This window comes from Panthera onca, chromosome B3 (assembly GCF_046562875.1).
Source record: "Panthera onca isolate mPanOnc1 chromosome B3, mPanOnc1 haplotype 2, whole genome shotgun sequence".
Taxonomy (NCBI): domain Eukaryota; kingdom Metazoa; phylum Chordata; class Mammalia; order Carnivora; family Felidae; genus Panthera; species Panthera onca.
In genome coordinates this window covers 135524875-135552305 of record NC_138344.1, presented here as the reverse complement: position 1 = coordinate 135552305, position 27431 = coordinate 135524875, and the positions used below count along the sequence as shown (strand labels likewise).

Sequence of the window (27431 nt, the reverse complement as noted above, 5' to 3'; positions counted from 1 at the left end):
CGCGAGAAGACGTGAAACGCGGCCCGACGGCTGGAGCTTCCAGGGGGCTGATTTGCGCAGGCGCCCGGGGCCACAGGGGTGACCTCCCCACCGGCTCCGCCCCGCCCCTGCCCCGCCCCTTCCGCGCAGTACTCTACTAGTACTCTGTTAGGCTCCGCCCATACGCCCACTCTTTACGCTCAGCCGGATCTGCTCAACCCCCACCCCCACACACATTCGCTTCAGTCCCCGACCGTTTTCCTGGGCGTTTCACCCGCATTACCCCTCGTCCCTGTGCCCGTGGGCTCAATGTCTCTCCCCTGTTCGCCCTGCTCAGCCCCTCCAGCCCCACGTTCAGTGTTTCTCAGTGTTCTTCTGGGTAAGGCGAGACACTCAACCCCCTTCACTTACTTCTCTTTGTATTTCTGCCCTCTCAATGGGCATTACTTCTCATTGGCAGAGTTTATAACATACTCTGTTCTCTAATGTTATTTTTTCCATATATTGTCTGTAAATTAATTCTCAAGAATTATCTCCCTTGTGCTGATAATATAACAAATATTCATGGTAGGCTCAAATAGAGCCATCCCAGTAGCAAAGGTGATGTCACTAAACTTGTAGCTCTTGAAGGAAAAATGGAACTTTTTTTTTTAATGTAATGCTGTAATAAACCTTTACCCATTCTAAAATGATACAGTTTCTTCACATATTTTAAGCCTATTACACAACTAGCGTTCAAGGATTTCCTTTAATTGCCCAATTCCTGCAAACTGATTATCTTCCTATTTCTTAGATTCCTATTTCATTTTGCTGTAACACCTCCTTAGGCAGTTCTTTTAGGAGTGGTCTGTAGGTGATAAATTTCTTAAGTCCTTGGATATAAAAAAAAAAAATCTTTGCTTTGCTCCCCACTTACATGTTAATTTGGCTGGCTATAAAACTCTAAGCTCAAAATCATTGTCCCTCAGAATTTTTAAAGCATTATTCCTTGTGTTCTAGTATAAAGCATAACTGATGAGAAGTGTGATGCCAGTACATTTCTCAACTCTTCATTTTTTTTTTCCTTTGAAATCTTTTTAAGAGTCTTGTCTTTGGGCTTGTGAAGTTTCTCCAAGATATGACTAGATACAGGTCTCTCTTCATTCATACGGGTTAGTACTGGGTGAAGACATGGATCTTTGGCTCTGGGAGATCTACTTTTTCTTTACTTTTAATCTGAAACACCTATTAGATGTATGTTGGCTCTTCTTTATGGGTCATCTCTGTCTCAACTTTTCTCTTTTGTTCTCTTGTTTTACATTCTGGGAGAGTCCTTTGATTTTTTTCCTCTAGCCTTTCTGTTGAGATTTTCATTTTAGAGTTACATTTCTAACACTTATTAAATATTTGGGGGTTTTAGAGTCATCTATTAATATTTTATAGATGCACTGTCTCCTCAAATTTCTCTGAGAATATTAATTTCAACTTTTTTTAAAGTTCACTGCTATCCCATGAACAATGTCTGTTTCTTCTAGGGTGAATTCTTATTCATTTTGGTCCTGAGATTTTGCACAACTCTCTTCTGGCCCATGCTTGTCCTTTTGTATTGACGAATATGAGGAGCCAGATGAATTACTTGGGTTGTTTTCTATCACCAGTCCCTTTCCAAAATGAAAATGCTGATTACATGATCTATGTGTGCAAGCTGACTGTCAACTGGTGGGAAGGAAGACTTCCTCTCTCACCCCCATGCCAAAGTAAGGTTCTGCTCTAGGCTTTCCAACTGCTCCTATCCAAGGACATAACATGATTTCCTTAGAAGAATTTCTCTATAGCCACTACCTAGGACACTGCCAAAATATGCACAAAGTTGGGGGAGAAGAAGAGGAACAGCAAACCCACACATCCTTTCCACTCACTGTTTTCCATCAGTTCCCTTGAACTTGTGCCTTTCCTCCCACTCCGGGTCTTTGTAGCTCATCATTTAAGTAGCTGAGATGCTATGGAAAGCATCTCTGTTGTTCCCTGCAGCCTCTTGTGTGCTAAGAGCTATGGCTCCTTCTTCTCTGCTTTACCAATCCATAAGATCACATTTACCTTCAATCTTAGGGAAATTCACCAAAACTACATTGCTGATACAGCCCTGCTCCTCCACCTCTTATTTCACTCATGGGTTCATTTCCTCTTGTACTTCTTTACTGTCATTGTAATGGGATTTCAAGAAGAAGGATTGATAAATACAGAAGCTCTTCATCTGCCTCAAAGTGGATGCCCCACTTGAGCCATTGGGATTTACTAAATGTCATAGGAAGCTACTAGAGTTTCTAAGCAGGGACAATGTGAACTGATTTCCATTTTTTAATGATCACTCTGGCTGCTCTGTGGAGAAATATGGAGTGAGAGGTCATTGCAGTCATTGATGCCCGCTAACCACATGTGTTATCCAATATGACATCTATCAGGCTTATGTGGCTTCTGAGCCCTTGGAATGTGGCAAACACTGCTGAAGAACTGAATTTTTGGTATTATTTAATTTAATTTTAATTTGAAAACTTGATGACTGATTCAGTTATTGAAGAACTTCTATATTGGGAAAAACTTGGATATCTCAATCTACTTTTTCAGCTATACTTTTTATGAAGTCTAAATATAGATGAAGTGTTTTGGATGAAAACTTAGCATCCAAATTGAATTGTGACTGTAACAGCTAAATACAAGAATTTAGTGCCTTAGTCTGTTCAGGCTGCTATAGCAAAGTACCACAGACTGGGGGGCTTAAGTAATAAACATTTCTTCCTCATAGTTCTGGAGGCTGGGAAGTCCAGTATCAAGGTATAGGCAGATTTGGTGTCTGGTGAAAATTCACTTCCTGGTTCAAAGACAGCTGTCTTAACGTGTCCACACATGGTAGAAGGGGCATGGGAGCTCTCTGAGACCTCTTTTAGAAGGACACTAATCCCAAGGAGCTGGGGTGGCTCAGTCGGTTAAGCATCCAACTCTTGGTTTCAGCTCAGGTCACAATCTTACAGTGGTGAGATGGAGCTCTAAATCAGGCTAAGCACTGGATGTGGACCCTGCTGAAGATTCTCCCTCTTCCTTTACCCCTCCCCCGCCCATATGCCTGTGTGTGCCCTCACATGTGCTCTCTGTCTCTCTCTCTCAAAAATAATAAATAAAAATAAAATAGGGGCACTAGTTCCATTGGTGAGGGCTCCACCCTTATAAGCTAATCACCTCCCAGAGGCCCCACCCCAAATACCACCTCCTTAAGAGTCAGAATTTCAACATATGAATTTGGGGGAGAGGAATACAAGCACTGAGTCCGTTGCATTTAGTAAGAAAAAAGAATGCAGAATATCTCGGGGCACTTTCGGTGGCTCAGTTGGCTAAGCATCCAACTCTTGATTTAGGCTCAGGTCATGATCTTATAGTTTTGTGAGTCTGAGCCCCATGTATGTAGGCTGACCATTCAGAGCCTGCTTGGGATCCGCCCCACCCCCACCCCTCCCCTGTTCAAGCTTTCTCTGTCTCTCTCAAAATAAATAAATAAACTTTAAAAAAACAAGAATGCATAATATCTCAGTAATAAAGTGTTTATATTGATTACATATTTTATATGATTTAATTTTAGGTATATTTGGTTTAGAAATACACTATAAATATTAATTACACCCATTTCTTTTTATTTCTTTTAACATGGCTATTAGAAAGCTTAAAATTACACATATAGTTCACACATGTCTTGGACAGCTCTGCTCTAGAATTTTATCCTGATCAATTCAGGTCCTGAATGAAAGTGCCTGGCCACTTCCCTAACCTCATCTCCCTATCTCCACTCTCCCCTTTGCTGATAGTGCCCAAGTCACCCTAGCCTCTTGGATCCACCTAGCTTTTTCTGTCTCGCTTGCTTGTCCCTGCCCAGAAAATCTCCCCCACACATTCTCACAGCTCACTCCCTTACATCATTCAGTCCTTGGACTGCCCTGCAAAAAACAGCTCTGACCCTGCTGCCAACTGCTCTCTTTCCCCTTCTCTGCTTGATTTTCTTCATGGCCCATAAGGATCATCTGAACGTATACGTTTTGTTTGTTAATTGTGTGTCTCTTTTGCTAGGAGGTGAGTATCACAAGGGCAGGCGTCTTGTCTGACTTGCTTACCAGAACACACTCCAAAGAGCACCTCACACATAGTAGGTAATCAGTAAATCTTTGTTGAATGAATGAATGAATGCTCATACCTCTGTGCTCTCTTTTCCTTTCCCTACTAAAGACACTGTCCAGAGAGAGTGGAGGATTAAATGCTGAGGGGAATTATACCCCCTCCCAAACAGCAGAGGCTGACAAAATAGGCAAGGAAGGGACTGCATTGTGAAAAGAGAGAATGAACGCATGTGGGAAATTTAGATAGTGGTCATCTCTTTGTAGCCATGAGACTAACCATGGGAGAGCACGACTAGACAAAATATATTGATGTATGACTGTTCCCAGATGTTTCTCTCCTTCTACGGACCAAAGAGGACTCTAGTTTTGCCCACTCAATTTCATCCTCTACTTTACCCTCCAAGAAAGGTGTCAGAAATACCTTTTGAAGATACCTTTTGAAGATACTTTTAGGAACAATCTTCCGAAGAGTCGAAAAGAAAGAAGTGTGAAGAGTCCTACTTTGTGAGTAAAGTAGAAAGAAAAATGAAGGAAAATTGTGAGAAGGATTGCTGTAGTCTGTGTGTCCCCCTTAGGATAGCTGAAAAAATTGAAATGGAAACTTGTAATTTTGAAATTGTTTCTGGGTCACAAATTCTAGGTCTCAACTGACATATCTGAACCTGGACCACATGGTTGATAACTATAAAAGTTACATACATTTAGATCATTTATATTAAACATAAATAAATGTAATTGATAAAAAGCAAAAGTTGTCAGATTGGATTTTTTTAAAAAAGATCCAACTATATACTGTCTAAAAGAAAACCATTTTATTTTTTAATTTTATTTATTTTGAAGGAGAAAGCGAGCACAAGGGGGGAGAGGCAGAGAGAGAGAGAGAGAGAGATTATCCCAAGCAGGCTCCACGTTGTCAGTGAGGAGCCCGACGTGGGGCTCAATCTCACAAACCGTGAGATCATGACCTGAGCTGCAATCAAGAGCCACACTCTTAACCAACTGAGCCACCCAGGCACCTCAGAAACCCATTTTAAAGATGAAGATATAGAGAGACTAAAAGTACAATGGTAGAAAGAGATATTGCATGCATATAGTGCTTACAGAAAACTGGAGTGGCTATACTGTCAAAGTAAATATCAGAGCAGGGAATATTAGCACAGATGAAGGGAGAACAATTCATGAGCCCCACATTGGATGCAGAAATTACTTAAAAATAAAATCTTTAAAAAGGAACAATGAGCTATCTCCTTACACCTGTTAAAATGGCTATCATTAAGCACCTATGCAGCTCAGTCAGTTAAACGTCTGACTCTTGATTTTGGCTTAGGTCATGATATCCAGGTCATAGGATCAATCTCTGAGCTGGGTGTGGAACCTGCTTAGGATTTTCCCTCTCCCTTTCCCTCTGCCACCACAGCTCACATGTGTATGCTCTCTCTCCCTCTTTCTCTCAAAAAATAGTAATAATTTTAAAAATGGCTACCATCAAAAAGACAAAAGAAAATAAGCATTGGTGATAATGTGAAGAAAAGAGAGCCCTTGTGCACTGGTGGTGGGAATGTGAACTGTTGCAGCCACCATGGAAAACAGTATGGAGGTTCCTGAAAAAAATTAAAACTACAACTACCACATGATCCAGCAATTCTGGGTATTTACCCACAGGAAATGAGAACAGCAATTTGTAAAGGTATTTACCTGCACTTCCATTTATTGAAGCATTATTTATAGCAGGCAAAATATGGAAACAACCTAAGTGTCTATCAAAGAATGAATGGATAAAGAAGATGTGATACACACACACACACACACACACACACACACACACACACACACGTACACACGTACACATGTACACAACGGAACATTATTCAGCCAATAGAAAGGAGGAAATCCTGCCATTCAGAACAACATGGATTGAGCTGGAGGACATTATGCTTAGTGAGATAAACCAGACAAAGGAAGACAGATACTGTATGATATCACTTACACCTGGAACCTAAAAAAGCTGAACTGGTAGAAACGTAGAATAAAATGGGGGTTACCAGGGGATGAGAGGTAGGGGGGGGGGGGAAATTATCCACCACAGTCAAGTGGGATTCATCCCTGGGCTGCATGGCTGGTTCAATATCTGCAAATCAATGTGATACATCCCATTAATAAAAGAAAGGGTAAGAACTACATGATCCTCACAATAGCTGCAGAAAAAGACATTTGACAAAATACAACATACTCCATACTCTCTGGATAAAAACCCTCCAGAAAGTAGGGATAGAAGGATCATACCTCAAGATTATAAAGGCCATATTCGAAAGACCCACATCTAATATCATCCTCAATGGAAAAAAACTGAAATCTTTCTCCCTAAGGTCAGGAACACAAGGATGTCCACTCTCACCACTGTTATTCAACATTCTGTTGGAAGTCCTAGCCTCAACAATCAGACAACACAAAGGAATAAGAGGCATCCAAATCAGTAAGGGTGAAGTCAAACTTTCACTCTTTGCAGATATGATACTCTGTGGAAACCCGAAAGGACTCCACCAAAAACTGAGCTAGAACTGATCCATGAATTCAGCCACGTCGCAAGACATAAAATCAATGCATATAAGTCAGTTGCATTTCTACACACCAATAATGAAGGAACAGAAAGAGAAATCAAGGAATCAATCCTATTTACAACTGCACGAAAACCATAAGATACCTAGGAATAAACCTAATAAAAGAGGTGAAAAATCTATATACTGAAAACTATGGAAAGTTTATGAAAGAAATTGAAGAAGACACAAAGAAATGGAAAAACATTCCATGCTCATGGATTGGAAGAACAAATATTGTTAAAATGCCAATACTATCCAAAGCAATCTACACATTCAATATAATCCCAATCAAAATTGCACCAGTATTCTTCCCAGAGCTAGAACAACTCTAAAATTTGTATGGAACCAGAAAAGACCCCAAATAGCCAAAGCAATCCTGAAAAAGAAAACCAAAGCTGGAGGCATCACAATCCCAGATTTTAGCCTGTATTACAAAGCTGTAGTCATCAAGACAGTATGTTATTGACATAAAAATAGACACATAGATCAATGGAACAGAATAGAGAACCCAGAAGTGGACCCGCAAATGAATTGTCAACTAGTCTTTGACAAAGCAAAAAGAATATTGATAGTCTCTTTAGCATATGGTGATGGGAGAACCGGACAGTAACATCCAGAAGAATAAACCTGGACCACTTTCTTACCCCATACACAAAAATAAACTCAAAATGGATGAAAGACCCTAATGTAAGACAAGAAGCCATCAAAATCCTACAGGAGAAAACAGGCAACAACCTTTCTGACCTTGGCTGCAGCAACTTCTTACTTGACATGTCTCCAGTGGCAAAGGAAACAAAAGCAAAAATGAACTATTGGGGACCTCATCAAGATAAAAAGCTTCTGCACAGCAAAAGAAACAATCAGCAAAACTAAAAGGCAACTGACAGAATGGGAGAAGAAATTTGTAAATGATATTTCAGATAAAGGGTTAGTATCCAAATCTATAAAGAACTTATAAAATTCAACACCCCAAAAAACAAATAATTCAGTGAAGAAATGGGCAGAAGACACGAACATATACTTTTCCAAAGAAGACTTACAGATGGCTAACAGACACATGAAAAAATGCTCGACATCACTCCTCATCAGGGAAATACAAATCAAAACCACAATGAGATATCACCTCACATCTGTCAGAATGGCTAAAATTAACAACTCAGGCAACAACAGATGTTGGCGAGGAAAGAGGAACCCTCTGGCACTGTTGGTGGGAATGCAAACTAGTGCAGCCAGTCTGGAGAAAAGTATCGAAGTTCCTCAAAAAATTAAAAATAGAACTATCCTACAACTTAGCAATTGCACCACTAGGCAATTGCTAGTAGTATCCAAAGGATACAGGAATGCTGATTCGAAGGGGCACATGCACCCCAATATTTACAGCAGCACCATCAACAATAGTCAAGTATGGAAAGAGCCTAAATGTCCATCAACTGATGAATGGATAAAGAAGATGTGATATATAAACATACAATGGAATATTTCTTGGAGATGAAAAAGAATGAAATATTGCCATTTGCAACAAAGTGGATGGAACGAGAGTGTATTATGCTAAGCAAAATAAGTCAGAGAAAGACAGATATCATATGATTTCACTCATATGTGGAATTTAAAAAACAAAACAGATGAACATAAGGGAAGGGAAGCAAAAGTAATATAAAAACAGAGAGGGAGACAAACCATAAGAGACCCTTTTTTTTTTAATGTTTATTTATTTATTTTTTTTGAGAGACAAAGAGACAGAGCATGAGTGGGGGAGGGGCAGAGAGAGAAGGAGACAAAGAATCCGAAGCAGGCTCCAGGCTCTGAGTTGTCAGCACAGAGCCTGATGCGGGGCTCAAACTCACAAGCCATGAGATCAAGATCTGAGCTGAAGTTGGGCGCTTAACCAACTGAGCCACTCAGGTGCCCCAAGAGACTCTTAAATACAGAGAACAAACAGGGTTTCTGGCAGGGTATTGGGTGGGGGATGGGCTAAATGGGTGAGGGCATTAAGGACACTTGTTGGGATGAGCACTGGGTGCTATATGTAAGTGATGAGTCACTAAATTTTATTCCTGAAATCATTATTACACTTTACGTTACTAACTTGGATTTAAATCAAAAAACTAAACTAAAATAAAATAAAATAAAGAAATGTTTAAATATTTATTCACTTAAAAATAACAGTAATAAAAAAAAATAAATAACAGTAACAGTTGCCTGACTGGCTTAGTTGGAAGAGCTTGCAACTCTTGATCTCGGGCTCCTGAGTTCAAGCCCCATGTTGGGTGTTGCAATTACTTAAATAAATAAAACTTAAAAAAAAAACAACAACAACAACAACAGTAGGGGCACCCGGGTGGCTCAGTCGGTTAAGCGGCCGACTTTGGCTCAGGTCATGATCTCACAGCTCGTGGGTTTGAGCCCCATGTTGGGCTCTGTGCTGACAGGTCAGAGCCTGGAGCCTGCTTTGGATTCTGCGCCTGCCTCTCCCTCTGCCACTCCCCTGCTCACTCACAATCTCTCTCTCTCTCTCTCTCTCTCTCTCTCTCTCTCAAAAATGAATAAACATTAAAAAAATTTAAAAACAGGGGCGCCTGGGTGGCTCAGTTGGTTAAGCATCCAACTTTGGCTCAGGTCATGATCTCGCGGTTTGTGGGTTCGAGCCCCACTTCGGGCTCTGTGCTGACAGCTTGCTCAGAGCCTGGAGCCTGTTCTGTATTCTGTCTCCCTTTCTCTCTGCCCTTGCCCCGCTCGCACTCTGTCTCTGTCTCTCTTAAAAATAAATAAACATTAAAAAAAATAATAATAAACAACAAAAAAAAAACCAGTAACAGCTGCGCCTGCCTGGCTGGCTTATTCAATACAGCATGAGACTCTTGATCTAGGGCTTGTAAATTCTAGCTGCACACTGGTGTAGAGATCACTTAAAAATGAAATATTAAAAAAAAAAAAAAAACAGCAACCAACCCAGCACATACTAACATAAATAACATTATGAAATACAATTTTTTTAATAATGATAAAGGAAATGTTCTACTTTAAAAATTTTTTTTTAATGTTTATTTTTGAGAGGGCGAGAGAGAGATAGAGAGAGAGAGAGAGAGAGAGAGAGAGAGAGAACATCAGCAGGGTAGAGGCAGAAAGAAAGGGGGACACAGAATGTGCAGCATGCTCCAGGCTCTGAGCTGTCAGCACAGAGCCCAACGCTGGGCTCAAACCCACAAACCGCAAGATCATGACTTGAGCCGAAATCAGACACTTAACCACTGAGTCACCCAGGCACCCTGGAAATTATCAATTTTTAATGTTTGCGGGCCCTTCTCCTGGGCCCCCAGGGAAACTATAGTTTAACTTTTACTACGGTCAGAATGACTTCAAAGCTTGAGCTCTGTTTCTGCCCCAAGCACACATTGTACATTTGCTTCGTTAGCAAATAACCTAAAAGAAACATTTCAAACTAAAGATAAGAGTAAAAAATCCCCCTAAGTTCCGTTCCCATACCTCTGAAGCCTGTAACGTTGCACAAACTAAAAGCATAAGATAAATCCTGTAATTTTCTGGAATGTCCTTCATCATGATGATTTGTAACTCTTGATGTAACAAAAAACATATACAACCCTGTATTAAACATGACTTCTCTGGAACACTCTCTTCCTTGTGAAGATTGTATATCCTGGGCAGCTGTCCTTACTCCACTCTAAGAAAACTCTCCTCCTCTTGGCACCTGGGTGGCTCAGTCGCTTAAGCGTCGACTTCAGCTCAGATCATGATCTCACAGGTTTGTGGGCTTGAGCCCCACATTGGGCTCTGTGCTGACAGCTCAGAGCCTGCAACCTGTTTCAGATTCTGTCTTTGGCTCTCTGACCCTCCCCTGCTTGTGCTCTGTCTCTCTGTCTCTAAAATAAATAAACATTTAAAAAAAGGAAAACTCTCTTCTTTTTTTTTTAAAGAAATTCTAAAAGGTTTGTTCATCTTGCATCAACGACAGTGACAGAAGAGTGGCATTCTTCTACTTTTTAAAATTTCTTTAGGGGCGCCTGGGTGGCGCAGTCGGTTAAGCGTCCGACTTCAGCCAGGTCACGATCTCGCGGTCTGTGAGTTCGAGCCCCGCGTCAGGCTCTGGGCTGATGGCTCGGAGCCTGGAGCCTGTTTCCGATTCTGTGTCTCCCTCTCTCTCTGCCCCTCCCCTATTCATGCTCTGTCTCTCTCTGTCCCAAAAATAAATAAAAAACGTTGAAAAAAAATAAAATAAAATAAAATAAAATTTCTTTAAAGCATGACCCAATAGAAGATTTGGCCACATGAATTTTCACATCTGCTTTTGCATTCAGTCTATGTTGATATCCCATGTCACGCAGCCTCTGGAAAATTCCATCATCCCCTCTGCAGAGAATGAGTGAAAAGGTCAAATATCTTAGCTTTATTACAAAAATAATTTTTGTTTAATTGGTTTTCATGAAAATTAATTTTGACATCGCAAGACCCCTAAAATGATCCAGGGGACTTCTAAATCCCCATAGTTTGAACACCTGGTTACATAATGAATCCCGTGAGAGCTGATGTAATACAGCCTTGCCCCATTTCCTGGTCCCAGTTGATTAGTTTAAAGTTGGGTTCCTGACAAATACCAGGCCAAAGAGCCCTTCTGTAGGAATGTTATGCTTGGGACCAGCATCCTGGAACTCAGACTGCTTTATGCGATGAACAGTCTAAGGAGCCATATTTTGTTTTGTTTTTTTCTACCTACAGAAAAAGCCCTTCCATGGTGAGTTAATAATGAAAGCAGGCCACTGAAAAAGCAGAGAAAAGGGACAGAAGGAACATCCAGACCATATTCAAATTCCTGTTTCTTATTGTTCTTAAAGCTTGGGTGAATGTCTTGTCCTTGAGTTTGGGGCCACTTTATTATTTTTTTTAATGATAAATCCTGGTTTTTTTTTAAAGTTATCTCTTCACCCCATGTGGGACTTGAACTCACAACCCCAAGATCAAGAGTCACATGGTCTACCAACTGAGTCAGCCAAGGCTGAATGCTGCTTTTTGGTTCAGATTAGTGGTAGCTGGATTTCTATCACTTGCAACCAAAAGAGTCTTAATGAAGGCACTATTACTCAAGTTTTGTCTTCTTGAGGTTCCCCCCCGCCTTTTTTTTTTTTTTATTAAAACAGAGAAACAAAAAATGCTGAAGTAAGTTAAAAACGATCTCAATGAACGACAACCCTGCCTGAACTAATCCCAATCTTAAAAGTTTAGGCTACAGACAGTGCTGTTGATGTGAGAATCAAGCATTTTAGGTCTTCCTCTGTGACAAAAACTTTAAATTACTTCTGACCTTGTCAGTAAATCTGACTCCAAATTCAGCCACGACACAATTAAGCTCCCTGCCGCCTACCCCTACCCCAGGAGGTGGTACTTTAAGCTTCTCAAATTACAGGTACAAACAACCTTCCTCCGTTTAAATTCTCCAAGTCACAAAAGACTAGCTCTGTTAACTCAAACCTCTACAATTTTCAGGAAAGGCCTTAGCGGACCCTGGATTCAATATATTCTCGGTGACCTACAATATGGGACATTCCTGCTGCAGTTGTATAAAAGGGCATAATTAGAGCCATAGCCTAGCGATCAGGTTTTTTGATTTGCGAGCTCTATATACAATGAACAAGTAATGCACACTCGCCCACTAGCTTCTTTTTAATGTGATTTTTATAAATGTTCATGCCCTAAACAAACTGGTGTTAGGGTTCTAGAAAATTATATAATGAATGAAGGCTGCACCACCTCCGGCCCAAACACCTTGACTTCTTCTCCTTTCTAGAAAAACACATTTAATTGCTATTCAAGGACCAAAGGTCTTCGCAGAATGCAGGGCGTCTCTCTGGATCTATTTGTGACTGTCTTTACAATTGCATGACCTCAAAGACAGAGAAACTCAAATAAGCAAGAAGCAAAAGCAGAAGAGTTACAGAGGTGGGAAAAACATTCCCGAGTGATGCAATTGGTAACATTAGTAACATACTTTCGAATTGCCAGCACGACTGTAACGAGAGATCCAGTAAGCGCCTTGGTCCATTATTATAAAGAGCCCTGAGAAAGAACTGCTGGATTCTTCTTTCAAAAAAATTACATGTGATGAAAACTATTTTAGTTTTCTTCTCCCACCTTTTAGTTCTTAAATTTGACATTCCTCTTCCTCTCCTGAACCACATCCAGAAATTCTTCAATGGATTTCTGTTACGCTAGAATGGAAAGGCATTGGTAATTGAGGCCAAAATATCAAAGGTCAGACCTCCATACTATCATTTACTAGCCGCAAAGCCCTAAAGTTGGTATAATAATATCTCCCTTAAAATGCTGATGTGGAGATTAAATGAGGTCATGTATGTATTAGTTAAGACTACTTTGAATGAGGGGCACCTGGATAGCATCCGACCCTTGATTTCGGCCCAGGTCCTCGTTCATGGGATTGAGCCCCGTGTCAGGTTCTGTGCTGACCGTGTGGAGCCTGCTCTGGCATTCTCTCTCCCTCTCTCTCTGCCCCTCCCCACTCACACTCTCTGCTTCTCTCTCAAAATAAATAAAAATGTTAAAAAAGACTACTTTGAATGAAAATTATTACAGAAAACCTAATAATAAAATGGATTGGCTCACATAAGTGGAAAGGCCAGAAGGAGGACTAGTTTCGAATAAAGCCTGATTAAGTGTGTCTAATGATGTCACCAGGGTGTCAGTTTTTCTTAAGGAACAAGTTAATATTACCTTAAGGCAGATTTCCCTCAGTTAGCAACATGGTTGTGAACAAATACTGGGACTACATCCTCTTTCAGTCATATTCAAAGGAAGAGGGAAAGACCCTTCCAGCATCTTCTGTGGAAGAAGAGATTTTTCTCTTCCAGAAGTCCTAGCGAACATTTCACCACATCCTGGTTCTTGACGGGGTTCCATATCCTCCCTGAACTAATCTTTAAAGTCAGGGGAATAGCATTTGCTAAAAAATTTAAATCAGGCAACCAGGTACAAAACACGGGATCAATCCAACTCAAACCACTTAATTGGGAAAAATGAGGAATTATGAAGAAGGAGAGTGGGAAATGGATGCAGGGCCGTGACGATGTGGGAGGATGATCCTGGAAGTAGGATGCTGGAGAAACTGAGGCAAATTACATCTCTAGGTTTCATGGGGGAAACATATCCTTCCAAAGGATTAAGAACTGGCTGGCATGCTTGCCAATTAGACCTCCAGAATGTTCCATAGCATCTTAAATACTTGAGATTGTATCACCATTACTCATCCTTGCCTTTCCCTAGAGTTTAGGGTTTCTATATCTATAAACCAAATGGTTTAGCTTTGCCCCCCCTTTTTTTAACACAATGTTAAGTCCCATTTAAAAAAATGTTTTAGATTTATTTATTTATTCATCTCGAACTATACCCAACATGGGGCTCAAACTCATGACCCTGAAATCAAGAGTTGCCTGCTCTTCCATTTCAGCCAGCCAGGTACCCCAAGATTTGCCTGTTTTTTAATTTTATAAAATTTAAGATGCCATTATTTAATGTCTCACTAAGAAAAATATATATATTGAACTAAATCATGAGCCAGTGCTAAGAAGTTAGAGATTGTAAGATGGGGTGCCTGGCTGGCTTGGTCAGTAGAGCATACAACTCTTGATCTCAGGGTTGTGAGTTCAAGCCCTGTTGGGTGTAGAAAGTACTTAAAAACAAAATCTTTTAAAAAAAATGTAGGGGCACCTGGGTGGCTCAGCCGGTTAAGTGTCCAACTTCAGGTCAGGTCATGATTTCATGGTTTGTGTGTTCAAGCCCCACATCGGGCTCTGTCCTGACAGCTTGGAGCCTGCTTCAGATTCTGTCTCCCTCTCTCTGCTCCTCCCCTGCTCACACTCTGTCTCTCTCTCAAAAATAAATAAACATTAAAAAAATGTAAGACGGGATGCCTGGGTGGCTCAGTCGGTAAAGCATCCGACTTCAGCTCAGGTTATGATCTCACGGTTTGTGGGTTCAGACCCCATGTCAGGCTCTGCACTGTCAGTGTAGAGCCTCCTCGGGATTCTCTCTCTCTCTCTCCCTCTCTCCATTTCCATCTCCCACCTCTTTCAAAATTAATAAATAACCTTTCTTAAAAAATTGTAAGACAACAAATTTCAGCATTGTTAAAAAATGTAAAAAAAAAAAAAAGCGGGGCATCTTAGAAAGGATAAAATGCAATAATACAATATATGATATTATCTTGTATGGTTACTTCTGTCTCACTTCTTTTCCCCTAATCTTTAACTCTCTGATTCTCTATTTCTGGTGATAAGAATTTTTTTTTTTCTTCCTGGGATCGGGAAGACATCTTTCACATCTTTCAAAGTACCAGTCATTCTCCTGGGCACTTTGACCCTTGTGTTTTCATTTCACTTAATATTTTAGACTCTAAGAGATCCAGAAAAACATTTGGAAACAGAATCATTATGAGCAAAGCATAAGAAGAAATAGAATTTTCCCTTTTTTCATTTCAAAAACCTGGCTTCCATACTGTATTCCAGAATGGAGCCTAGGAAGGGTCTTCAATGAATGGTTATGTATGGTAGAAAAAGGAAGGAACAGACTGGAGTAGCAGAAAATAGAAGACAAAGTTAATGCAAGATACGACTCAGGTTTTCAGCATAGGTGTCCAGGTGGATGGGGTACCATTTGCTGATGGAGGGAACAGGAAGAGGAACAGAACATAAGTTTAGGACTCTTGATTCCAAGTGACAGAAACCCACTGTTCTTACTCACACCCAACAAGTTTAAGATGTTTAAAAAGGAAAGTAAGGGGCACCTGGTTGGCTCAGTTGTTAGAGCATGGGACCCTTGATCTCAGGGTTGTGAGTTGGAGCCCCAGTTGGGTGTAGAAATTACTTAAAAACAAAATTCCAAGAGTTCAAATGATGTCATGACTCCCCTTTCTGTTAAGTTCTCTGTTTCTTTCTGCATGTGATCTTCCTTCTCTCCTATTCCTCATGGCTTTCTCCTCGCAGGTAAAAAAGATCGACATTGTCCTTTAAGGTCATAATCCCAGAGAAACAGATTAAGAGGAAACATATCCTAGGATAGCCTGGCAGAAATTTCCAGAAAGGATTTTGATTGTCCTGGCTTGTAGTCACATACCCACTCAGATCTGTATAAGTCTAGGACTTGTGCTGTTCACCACTACTGAATTATCTCAGCACTAGCCTTCCCCCCCTCCAGTCTGTCTTCCTGTTTAGACTCTAAGCTTCTCAAGGGCAAAGAATGATTTGGTTTTTTAGCCTGAGCATTGGCACTGTGCTTGGCACATGGTATTGAATGCCTTAAAAAAAAAAAAACCTGTTGGACTAAATTGAACTAGACGCATCTAGACACAACTAGACACATACAAGGTAGATGAATTATAGGGTGGAAAAAATCGTGGAACACCAATGCTTAGTTTCTGTGAAAGCAAATCATACCCAACTCTAGTCTACTAGAGTTCTCTGAATATGCAGATGGACCAAAGGACAAGGTAGAACCAGCAGACCTTATCTGGTATTTGCAAAAGCCTTTGATAGATTTCCATATCAAAGGCTTTTAGGAAAACTACATTACCCTGGAATTTTAGAGTTCTATTGTTGTTCGTTTTATTTTCATTTGTTTTCAAAATTGTGTCTAGGAAACAGAACCAAAGTCAAAAAAGGACGGTTGGGAATAAGTGAGAAAGTGTAAATGATAGGGACTTAATTTTTAAAAAAAAATGTTTAATGTTTATTTATTTTTGAGACAGAGACAGAGACAGAGAGAGAGCTGGGGAGGGGCAGAGAGAGAGGGAGACACAGAATCCGAGGCAGGCTCCAGGCTCTGAGCTGTCAGCACAGAGCCCCACACAGGGATCATGAACAGCACGATCATGACCTGAGCTGAAGTCGGAGGCTTAACTGACTGAACCACGGGGCCTGTGATGGGGACTTATCTTATTTAATATTTTAATAAATTATCAAGAAGTGGTATGGACAATGCAATTTTTAGTATTTTTATTACTATTTTAATATTAATGCAATATTTAGCTGATTAAGACAAAAATAAACTAATGGAAAATACCTTGCAGCACAGCCACTGGCCTTAGCAGTCTTGAATCAGAAGAACTCAGCCAGGTGGGGTGTTTTGGAGGTCTGAAGATCTGCAGGCCCCCCATTCCTTTTTTTCTTCAGTGATGAGCACTCTAGCCATCCCAACTCTTTCACCTCCAAGGTTAAAGAAAAGGATAATGTGGAGCACGCATGGACTTTGACCATGCTTTGCCTCACTGAGGGGGCCAAAGATAAGTGTAATGTGGTAGAAATCGTGGCCTGGTGGGGGTGGGGGAGAGGGGAAAGTGGGTGATGGGCATTGAGGAGGGCACCTGTTGGGATGAGCACTGGGTGTTGTATGGAAACCAATTTGACAATAAATTATATGTAATTAAAAAATAAATAAATAAAATAAAACACATTACTGTATTTACTTCACCACAAAAAAGAAATAAATATTTGAATCCAAAAAAAAAAAAAAAAAAAATGGTGGCCTGGAACCATGACCACCAGGAGACTGCAGTCCTTGTGACCAACCTCAAATGTCCTGCCAACTCAGTTGGCTGACATCCGGCTCCAATTACCTGTAACCTTCTGCCTGAAGTCAGGTTCTGGTCCTGTCCGGATCACCTGGTGGTACCAGATTATTTTTGTGAGCCATGACATTTCTGAGAAAGAGAGAGAAGAGAGGAGTGAGGAGGTGGAAGCTGAGTTGTGCCCAATTTTACCTGCCAAGAAGCAGGGGGCGGGCCCTAAGCCCTTTTTGGTCAGCTAGCTGCCCGCCACATATGCTATGGACCAGATTCCTGTACAGGTGTCAAGAATTTTAAATGGGTCTTCACTGTTGAAGAGGAGGGTTGCAGGTAGGGGAGGTCTTAGGAGAGAAAGGGTCTCATTTTCCAAAGGACCCTAGTGTTCTTCTAATCCTATACCATGCCTGTGGCTTCCCTTTTCTCCAGGAGTGGAGAACTTCTATCCAGTGAACTTCTTAATTCTTTTTAATGTTTATTTTTGAGAGAGGGAGAGAGAGAGAGAAAACAAGTGGGGGAGGCGCAGAGAGAGAGGGAGACACAGGATCCAAAGCTGACTTCAGGCTCCAAGCTGTCAGCACAGAGCCCAATGAGGGGCTTGAACCTACAAACTGTGAGATCATGACCTGAGCCAAAGTTGGACACTCAACTGATGAACCATCGAGGTGCCCCTATCCAGTGAACTTCTACCCTGACCCTCTCTTCCCATTTGCTATGAGGTTGGAGGTCAGCATCTGAAGCTCATTTTTAACACTTCTTACATTTTTGGATAAAGGTTGGAATAAAGTGGTATGGGGGTATTTTGTTTTGTGGGACTTTTTTATTTTTGCCAAAAAAAAAAAAAAAAGGAAGGAAAAATAATGGTAGGTGGCTTGAATTTAGATAAGGTTTAATTATGCCTTTAGGGTTAAGTATTATAACAGTGTAGGTAATAGGAAGTGGCCGCCAGAGTCTTTGCTTCAACTGGATGGGCCTATTTCCTCTGTATTTTCTCACTTTTCTATGTACTTCTTGTCCATTGCCCACACTTGTATGCTCAGTTGAAGAGAACTTTACCAGCTAAAGGAGAATCTATTTCAGACAAGGGAATACTACAATCTCCAAACCTTCAAGGATTGGGGTAGGAGAGATGTATGGAGTGAGTGGGGGGAAAATGAAGTAATACAGACTGGAAAGAAATATCTTTTCAAGGAAGTAAAGAGGGGATCAATGAGCACAAGAAAGATATAACAAATCTGAAGAAAGTTCAGAGAGAAGCAACTATAATATTCACAGAGATAAAGTCCTTCCATTGAAGGATGTCAAAAAAACTTAAATCCTACAATCACATATGAAATGTTTGGATAAAATAATAAAGGACCAAGAGATGATTTAAAACACCACAAAATTCAAAACTGCTCTTACTTTTCGAAGCTTAGAGGTGGTTTGAGAACAAAAAGACTGGATGTGACTTAGAGAACTTGTTTTTCAAAGCGTGGGTAGAGACTGAAAATGCAAATACTTTGGGGAGCCTGGGTGGCTCAGTCAGTTTAGCATCCTACTTGGGCTCAAGTCACAATCACGGTTGGTGGGCTTGAACCCCACATTGAGCTCTATGGTATGGACATGGAGGCCACTTCAGATCCTCTGCTCCCCCTCCTGCTGATACTCCCACCCCACCAAAGTAAATCAATAAACTATAAAAAATTACAATAAACTTTAGGGGCACCTGGGTGGCTCAGTCCATTAAGCGACCAACTTGGGCTCAGGTCATGAACTCAGGTGAGTTCTTGAGTTTGAGGCCCACAGGTGGCTCTGTGCTGACAGCTCAGAGCCTGGAGCCTGCCTCAGATTCTATGTCTCCCTCTCTCCCTGCCCTTCTGATCACACTCTGTCTCTCTGTCTCTCTCAAAAATAAATAAATATTTTTAAAAAAAATTTTTAAAGAAAAATGCAAATACTTTAAGAGGGTTTTAAATAAATTCCCAGAGGACAAATACATCAGGTATTGCTAAGCTCTACTTGGGAACTGTGAGGAGTGATATACCTGGCGACCAGGGTCAAAGTGTCTGGACTTCTAGTCTGGGCTTGCCCACGTCTACTTATTAATGCTGTCTACTTACTAATGTTGCATGTGTGCCTGGGGGCAAACGACTGAGTATTGCTGAGCCTATTTCTTAGCTATAAAACGGCTATAACCTAATACCTGTCCCGACTACTTCAAAGGGTGGTTCGGTGTTCAAACGAAGCCACGTATTTAACGGTGTTTTAAGTACTATAAGATGGTGCAGAAACATAAGGTGTGGTTTTTTGGGGTTTTGTTTTTGTTTTTTCTTTGTTTGTTTTTTTGTTACTGCATCGCTGGAATTATTGCAAACTCCCAGACAAGGGGCATCTAGGAAAGGGCGATTTGGCTCATCCACGTAGCGATCTTGCGCTTTCATCAATTCTCGTCCCTCATTCACGGAGGTATTTTGTTGAGGAAAACTTTTTTTTTTAACCCGATAGAGCAAGTATCAAAGTGCTGTCTGTAAAAGTACCATGCAGCAGTAGTTAAGATAAAGTGCCAAGAAGCCACCGAAACGCCAAGACTGTCAGAAAGGAGTTTTCCGCGGAAGCGCTGTCTTCTTTTGGACGCACATGCAAGATGCGCGATCCGTGGATGCCGGCCACCGAATAGCAACAGGAATTGGTAGACCTGGTCGTCCAGTAACGTAGTTATTATAATTCCATTCTGATACATTTAATGATTTGTCACAATTCCCCAGGGTAAGCAGGATGCTGCAACGAGCTTCAAACTCCGAGCGTCCCGCTCTGTGCTCCGAGGCGTGGAGCGGGAATAATGCGCGCGCACTCGGCTTCGACCGCTCCCGGGGCTCGCGAACGCTCCTCCCTTGCCCGGCCCGGCCTGGCGCTCGCGCGCGCCCGCCGCTGGCCCACGTGACTCTAGGCGCGGCGACGGCGGGGGCGGGTGGGGGCTCGGGCCGGCTCCGCAGCGCCGCGCAGGCGCCCCAGGGCCGCGCGGAGCCGAGCCCCTCCTGCTCCCTCTAGGAGTCAAAATGGCGGCGAGGGAAACCTGGAGCAGCCCCGGAGCCTGAGCCACTGACAGGAGCGGAGAGGGCGGCGGCGGCGGCAGGAGGAGAATGGCCGGGGGTGCTGGCGCCGGTGCGGACGGCGGTGCTGGTGGCGGCGGCGGGGGCGACGGCCGCGGTCCCAGCGGCGGCAGCAGCAGCGGCGGGAGGAGCCTCCGGGGTGAGTGTCCCTTGGTGTCTCTGAGACTGGGAGCCGAGGCTGTGCCCGGCGCAGCGCGGGGCGTCCCGGCAAGGAAGGGGCTGTGTCTAAGAGGTGGGGGCGCCGGGCTGGGGCCCGGCCGCCGCGGGAGGCGCCGCCGGCGGGGAGAGGAGAGGGCAGTCGTCCGTCTGGAGCTGAGGCGGCGGCGGCGGCGGACTGGCCGGTCCCCGTGCGCTCCCAGGGGCGGACTGGGCTGTGCGCCGTCGTCCCGGGGACAGAGGCGCGAGGTGTGGCACTCGGGACGGAGAGAGCGACCCGAGGTGGCCGCGACGACGGCCCGACCAGCTCCGGGCTCCAAGGGGCGGGACCCGCCGCTCCCAGGACGCCGGGAAACCGCTCCCGATACTCGGGCGCGTGTTTACCCGACTGCGGGGCTGCGACCGCCCCGGGGTGGGCGTGAGAGCGGCCGGCCGGAATTGGGGAAGGAGCAGGCCTGCGGACGGCTGCCCCAAGGGGAGAGAAGTTAGGTTGCCCGGGTAAGTTACTGTTCCGGGCTCCAACTGGAATCGTGTTTTGACAGGTTGGGAGGGAGACAATACCGACTGTTTGATAAAGGAGTCTGTGCTTGGAGTACTTGAATGGCCAAAAGCGTGCATTTTCAGTGCCTTATCATTTGCACAGCTGCTCACTAGCCTTACCCCGAGGATGAGAACTTTCTCGCCGTCTTTTTGGAGAAGCTCTGAGTGTTGCTTCCGCTTTGAACCAGGATAGCACCTCTTTACGTACCAGCACGGATAATAAGTACTCTGGATTAGGCCTAATGCACAGCAGTCTTGGTTATCTCTACCAGAGAACCGTTCCCTCTGCCAAAACATCCTACTGTAATGAGGAAATAGGCATTTTTACAGAATTACTTAGTTTTTTCCAACGGACAGAATCTTTGGTCTCTGAATAGCATCCATGTCTTTCAGGTTGCTGAAATACTTGACTTTCTTCTGGCAATGTGGAAGAAGGAGTTGAAATAGCAAGAATTATACATGTTAATGGAATCTGTGATTAAACTTGTCCTGGAATTTTTGGAGTCAGAAAAACCTTTAGAGCTCTGGTAGGACTTGTTTTAGAGCGGAGAATCTAGGCCCAGGGAGATGACCGACTTGCCGTGGGTCTTACAGCTGGCCAGGGCTTGGGCCACAACTGGGATCTGAGCCTCGCTGCGCCCCCCATTTAGAGAGCTCTTTTCGATGCACTCCTGAGCCTTTTATTCTTCATTGAGAAATGCATTCTTAACCAGCAATACTGGTGCCCATGTCTAGGTCCTTGTGCAATAAAGTTGAAAGCAGAAATGAGAGAGAGTGCCTCACTCTGATCTGACTGACGTTTCATTTAGAGTTTTCATAGGCCTGTAACTATATTTTCACCCAGTTACAGGCATGGTCCATTCTTGCATGCAGTCAGTAAAACCCATAGGTCAATATTCTGTCCCACAAAGCCAAACTACTGTTCTGTGCCCCAACACCAGCATTTAAACAAGTTCTTTATATCAGATTCTCATTTTAAGATTTATTTTTTTTTTTTTTTAGTTTTTTTTTTTTTTTAACGTTTATTTATTTTTGGGACAGAGAGAGAGAGCATGAACGGGGGAGGGGCAGAGAGAGAGGGAGACACAGAATCAGAAGCAGGCTCCAGGCTCTGAGCCATCAGCCCAGAGCCCGACGCGGGGCTCGAACTCACGGACCGTGAGATCATGACCTGAGCCGAAGTCGGACGCTTAACCGACTGAGCCACCCAGGCGCCCCACATTTTAAGATTTAAAACACCGGTGTTGCATTTGCTAGATTAATACTGCCTAGTTTCCATCTATTTTCTTGATGAATTACAAGAGTCTTCTTTGTTGTGTGTCATGGGTTAACCTTCAGAAATGCAAACTTAAATGATTCTGATCACATTCCAGTCAGTGAAACTCACATATCAAAGTTGTACCTTGTGTTCAATTAATTACACTGTAATTAATTGTAATTATTGAAAGTCTGCTTTGCATTTTGCATTATATTAGTTGCTATAGTAGAAAAGAAAGAAGTGTAGTATATAAACTTTGCCCTCAGGAAAGATAAGGTGTACCCTTATGACTCTAGAAGACAATCTAGTACATTCTATGAATACAGAGAATGCTGTAGGTGTTCTGGTTAGAGGGAGACGAGTGAGCCTTAGGAGTCTAAAGAACTTCCTGGAACACTTGGGACCTGAGCTAGCCTGTGAGGGTTTAGATTTACAGAGATACTGGAGCAGTTACTCTGTGAGAGAAAAGCGAGAATATGATGTGGAGATTAGCTTTGGGGGAGGGGAATAGAGGGAAACTAGGATGAGCTGACAACTGAATTTGGGAGGCTAAAAGGAAAAAAAAATCACACAGTTGGAAGGATATCTGTAGAAGGGTTTGAGTACTAGTTTGAGGAGATTTGGATTTTTATCCTCTTGGGCAAGATATGGGGAGCCTTTGGAAGGTTGGAAGCCCCATATTAATGCGATAAACCAGCAAGATGGACCTGTCTGTGATCTACAGGTTGAGCTTGAATGAGGACAGAATGGAATGAGCCAGCAATGACAGTAGCTGTTGCAGTTACCTAAATATGAAGAGATGAGACCCCAGACGAGGATAGACTCAGTAGGAAGGATGTGTGGCAGGTGTTTTTGTTTTTATTGTGATAAAATATACATAAACATAAAACTTGACATTTTAACTGGTTTTAAGTATACAGTTCTGTGGCATTCAGTACATCCACATCGTTGTGGAGGCATCACCACCATCCATCTCCAGAACCTTTTCATCATCCCCTACTGAAACCTTTTACCTATTAAACGCTTAACTCCTATTTCATTTCCCTTTACTCCCAACCCCCTGGCAGCCATCATTCTACTTTTTGTCTCTATGAATTTGATTACTCTATGTACCTCATTTTAGTGGAATCCTATAAAATTTGTCCTTTTGTGACTGGCTTATTTCATTTACATTTTTTTAAATTTTTTTTTTTTTTAACGTTTATTTATTTTTGAGACAGAGAGAGACAGAGCATGAATGAGGGAGGGGCAGAGAGAGAGGGAGACACAGAATCTGAAACAGGCTCCAGGCTCTGAGCTGTCAGCCCAGAGCCTGACGCGGGGCTCGAACCCACGAACTGCGAGATCGTGACCTGAGCCGAAGTCGGACGCTTAACCAACTGAGCCACCCAGGCGCCCCTCATTTAGCATGTTTTTAAGATTCATTCATGTTGGAGAATTTTTCAGAATTTCCTTCCTTTTTAAGGCTGAATACTATTTCATTGTATGCATGTACAGTATCTGTTTGAATCCACGCTTTCATTTGTTTGGGGTATAACCCAGAAAATTTCACATTCCCACCAGCAGTGCACAAGGGCTCCAATTTCTCCAATTCTCACCAACACTTGTTGTTTTCTGTTATTTGGATACTAGTCATCCTAATGGGTATGAAGTGATTTGTCATTTTAGGCTTTTTAATTATTATTATTTTTATTTATTTATTTTTTTAAGTAATCTCTACACCCATCATGGGGCTTGAACTCACAACTCAGAGACCTAGAGTCACATGTTCTACTGACTGAGCCAGTTTGGTGCCCCTATTGTGGTTTTGATTCGTATTCCTCTAATAATGATTTCTTCTTGTGCTTCTCAGTCTTTTGTATATCTTCTTTGGAGAAACATCTAGTAAATTCTTTTACCATTTTTTAATCTAGTTGTTTGCTTTTTTGTTGTTGAGTTGTAGGAGTTCTTTATATATTCCAGATACCAATTCCTTATCAGACATATGATTTGAAAATATCATCTGCTATTCCGTGGATTACCTTTTCACTCTGTTGAGTGTTCTTTGATGCTCAAAAGTTAAAAAAAATTTTTTAACGTTTTATTTGTTTTTGAGAGAGCAAGAGAGCATGAGCGGGGGAGGGGCAGAGAGCAAGGGAGACACAGAATCTGAAGCAGGCTCCAGGCTGTCAGCACAGAGCCTGACTCTGGGCTCAAACCCACAAACTGTGAGATCATGACCTGAGCCAAAGTTGGACGCTTAACCTACTGAGCCACCCAGGTGCCCCAACACACAAAAGTTTTTAATTTTGATGAAGCCCAGTTTATGTATTTTTTCTTTGTTGCTTATGCTTTTGGTCTTATATGCAAGAAATCATTGTCAGATCCAAAGTTATGAAGCTTTCCCCCCTGGAAAAGTCATACATTTAGATATTTGCATGTGGGTATCCAGTTTTTCTCAGCACCATTTGTTGAAAAGACTGTCTTTTTTCCACTGAATGATTTTGGCACCCTTACTGAAAATGATTTGATTATACTGTGCATGGCTTTATTTCTGAACTCTCTATTCTGTTGGTCTGTGAGTCTGTCTGTATGCCAATACCACATTGTTTTGATTACCGTAGCTTTATAGTAATTTTGAAATCAGGAAGTGTGAGACCTCCAACATTGTTCTAATTCAAGATTGTTTTGGCTGTTTGTGGTCCCTTGAGATTCCATATGAATTCTAGGATGGGTTTTTTTATTTCCCCAAAATTAAAAAAAAATATGCCATTGAGATTTTTTTGATAGGGACTGCAATGAATCTATAGATTGGAGCAATATTGACATTGATATTAAATCTTACAGTCCATAAACTCCAGATGTGTTTCAATTTATATGTATCTTTAATTTCTTCCCACAAAACTTTGTAGTTTTAAGTGTAAAACTTTTAAGTGTAAAAGTCTTTCATCTCCTTGGTTAAGGTTATTCCTTAGTATTTTATTCTTTTTGAAACTATCATAAATAGGATTGATATTTTAATTTCCTCTTTGGATTGTTCATTATTGATATTTACAACACAGCTCATTTTTGTATGTTAATCTTTGCATCCTGCAGCTGTATTGAAAGCATTCATTAGTTCTAACAGGCTTGTGTGTGTGTGTGTAATCTAGTTTTCTACATGTAAGATAGTGTCTTTGACAAAGATCATTTTATTTCTTCCTTCCAATTTGAATGCCTATTATTTCTTTTTCTTGCCTAATTGTTCTGGCTAGGACTTCCAGCACTATGTATATTGAATAGAAGTGGTGAAAATGTACATCCTTGTCCTGATCTTAGAGAAAAAATGTTCAGTGTTTGACCATTGAGTATGATGTTAGCTGTGGGTTTTCCTTTATTATGACCTTTATTATGTTGAAATGGTTTCCTTATGTTCCTGGTTTGCTAGAGTGTTTTAGCAGGTATGTTTTAATGAAAAAAAAGATTCAGTTATAGGTGCTGAGAGCATCTCTAGCCTGGTGAAAGGGAAAATTCTGCTGTCATTGGCAAAGTAACATATTAATGCCCAGTTGGTGTTTGAGGCATTGTCTCTCTACATTTGCAGTCATGTTTTGGCTTAATTCAGTAGGGAAAAGTGACACTAATCAAATAATCATACAAATATATTCCTGAATATAACTATAGTATAATTTTGCTCACAGCTGTGTTCCCAGCATCTGGCATAGTGCCAGGACATAGGTGCTCATTGAAGTTATTAATTGATATAAGCAGAAGACTTAAAATTTAACCACATAAGCTAAAAACTATATGCTTATATTTTTTAATGACAAAGTATTTTTATTTTATTTTATCTTATTTTATTTTAAGCCATCTTCCCTGAACCCAGTCTTGGTACAATGGTAACAAAACAAAATCAGACTTCTCTGCTATGAAAAGAAATAGGCAAGTGACTTTTTCTAAAACAAGTGTCTTTAAGAGTGAGGCCAGGGGTGCCTGGTTGGCTCAGTTGGTTAAGCGTTCGACTTCAGCTCAGGTCATGATCTCATGGTCTGTGAGTTCGAGCCCTGAGTCGGGCTCTATGCTGACAGCTCAGAGCCTGGAGCCTGCTTTGGATTCTGTGTCTCCCTCTTTCTGCCCCTCCCCTGCTCACACCTTTGCCTCTCTCTCTCTTTCTCTCAAAAGTAAATGAACACTTTAAAAAAAAAAAAAGGCAACATTTTTCTTTTTAAGTTGATGATAGTGGAAATTGCTTATCAGAATCCAAAGTTTCAAAGGGATGCATAACTTAGAAGAAACTTTTCAGGTGCGTGTTGACTCCAGATTTATAATGAAATTCAAATATTCAGTACCTAGTTTATTTGCAAAACAAGTTCAAAATTCTTTTAATGCAAGCTTCAGTGGTTTTTAGTATCCTTTATTTTTTAATTTTTAAAAATTAATTTAAATTTTAAAATTTGACAGTTTTGGGGCGCCTGGGTGGCTCAGTAGGTTAAGTGTCCTACTTTGGCTCAGGTCATGATCTCGCGGTTTGTGAGTTTGAGCCCCACGTTGGACTCTTTGCTGACAGCTCAGAGCCTGGAGCCTGCTTCAGATTCTGTGTCCCCCTCCCTCTCTGCCCCACCCCTGCTTGTGCTCTTTCTCTGTCTTTCAAAAATGAATAAACATTAAAATAATTTTTTATAAAAGATTTTATAATTTTTTACAAAAAATTTATGAAAAATATTTCTTAATATAGAAATTTCAAAAATATATAATGTACTAAGTTATGTAAATTGATACTGAATATGTGTAGTGAACCTTATGTTAAGGTTGGAATAAATAGGAATCACTTTAATGCAGAACATAGAGCATCCTTTACATCACAGGATTCAAAAAAGTCTTTTGAGCATTGTTGGAGTTTTTAGATATAGTTGTTATGTAAAAGAACATTGGACTAGGAATCAAACCTCCAGTCAGATTCTGACTACTGTTTATAGGTTTGTGATCTTAAGCAAGCCCTTTAACCGGTCTGAGGCTTCATTTTCCTCAAGAGTCTGTGTGTGTGTGTATACACTCACACACGTGCACACATGTACATCACAACGTTTTACAGAGCAGCTTTGCCACCTTATGTTTGCTCTTCAGTTGTTTCCC

General features: G+C 41.6%; 1 protein-coding gene and 1 non-coding gene across 8 annotated transcripts in view; one reads left to right on the top strand and one right to left on the bottom strand.

Annotated features, from left to right (window-relative positions):
- Positions 1-12294: 12294 nt before the first annotated feature.
- On the bottom strand, positions 12295-20168 carry LOC132670238 (uncharacterized). The gene is made up of 4 exons (XR_013555975.2): positions 19480-20168; positions 17349-17432; positions 16796-16938; positions 12295-12933 (listed from the first exon to the last, which is right to left on the bottom strand). It is a non-coding gene; the product is annotated as an uncharacterized LOC132670238 (transcript).
- A 139-nt stretch (positions 20169-20307) lies between these two features.
- BTBD7 (BTB domain containing 7) overlaps positions 20308-27431 on the top strand; it is an 87079-nt gene continuing 79955 nt past the window's right edge. For 3 of the 7 annotated variants that reach the window (XM_060620613.3, XM_078447887.2, XM_060620615.3), the window contains exon 1: positions 20311-20525. The gene's annotated coding sequence lies outside the window, so the exon portion shown is untranslated. Of the gene's footprint in view, positions 20526-27431 lie in introns of all 7 variants that reach the window. The other 4 variants (XM_060620617.3, XM_060620618.3, XM_060620616.3 and 1 more) reach the window with 4 other exon arrangements.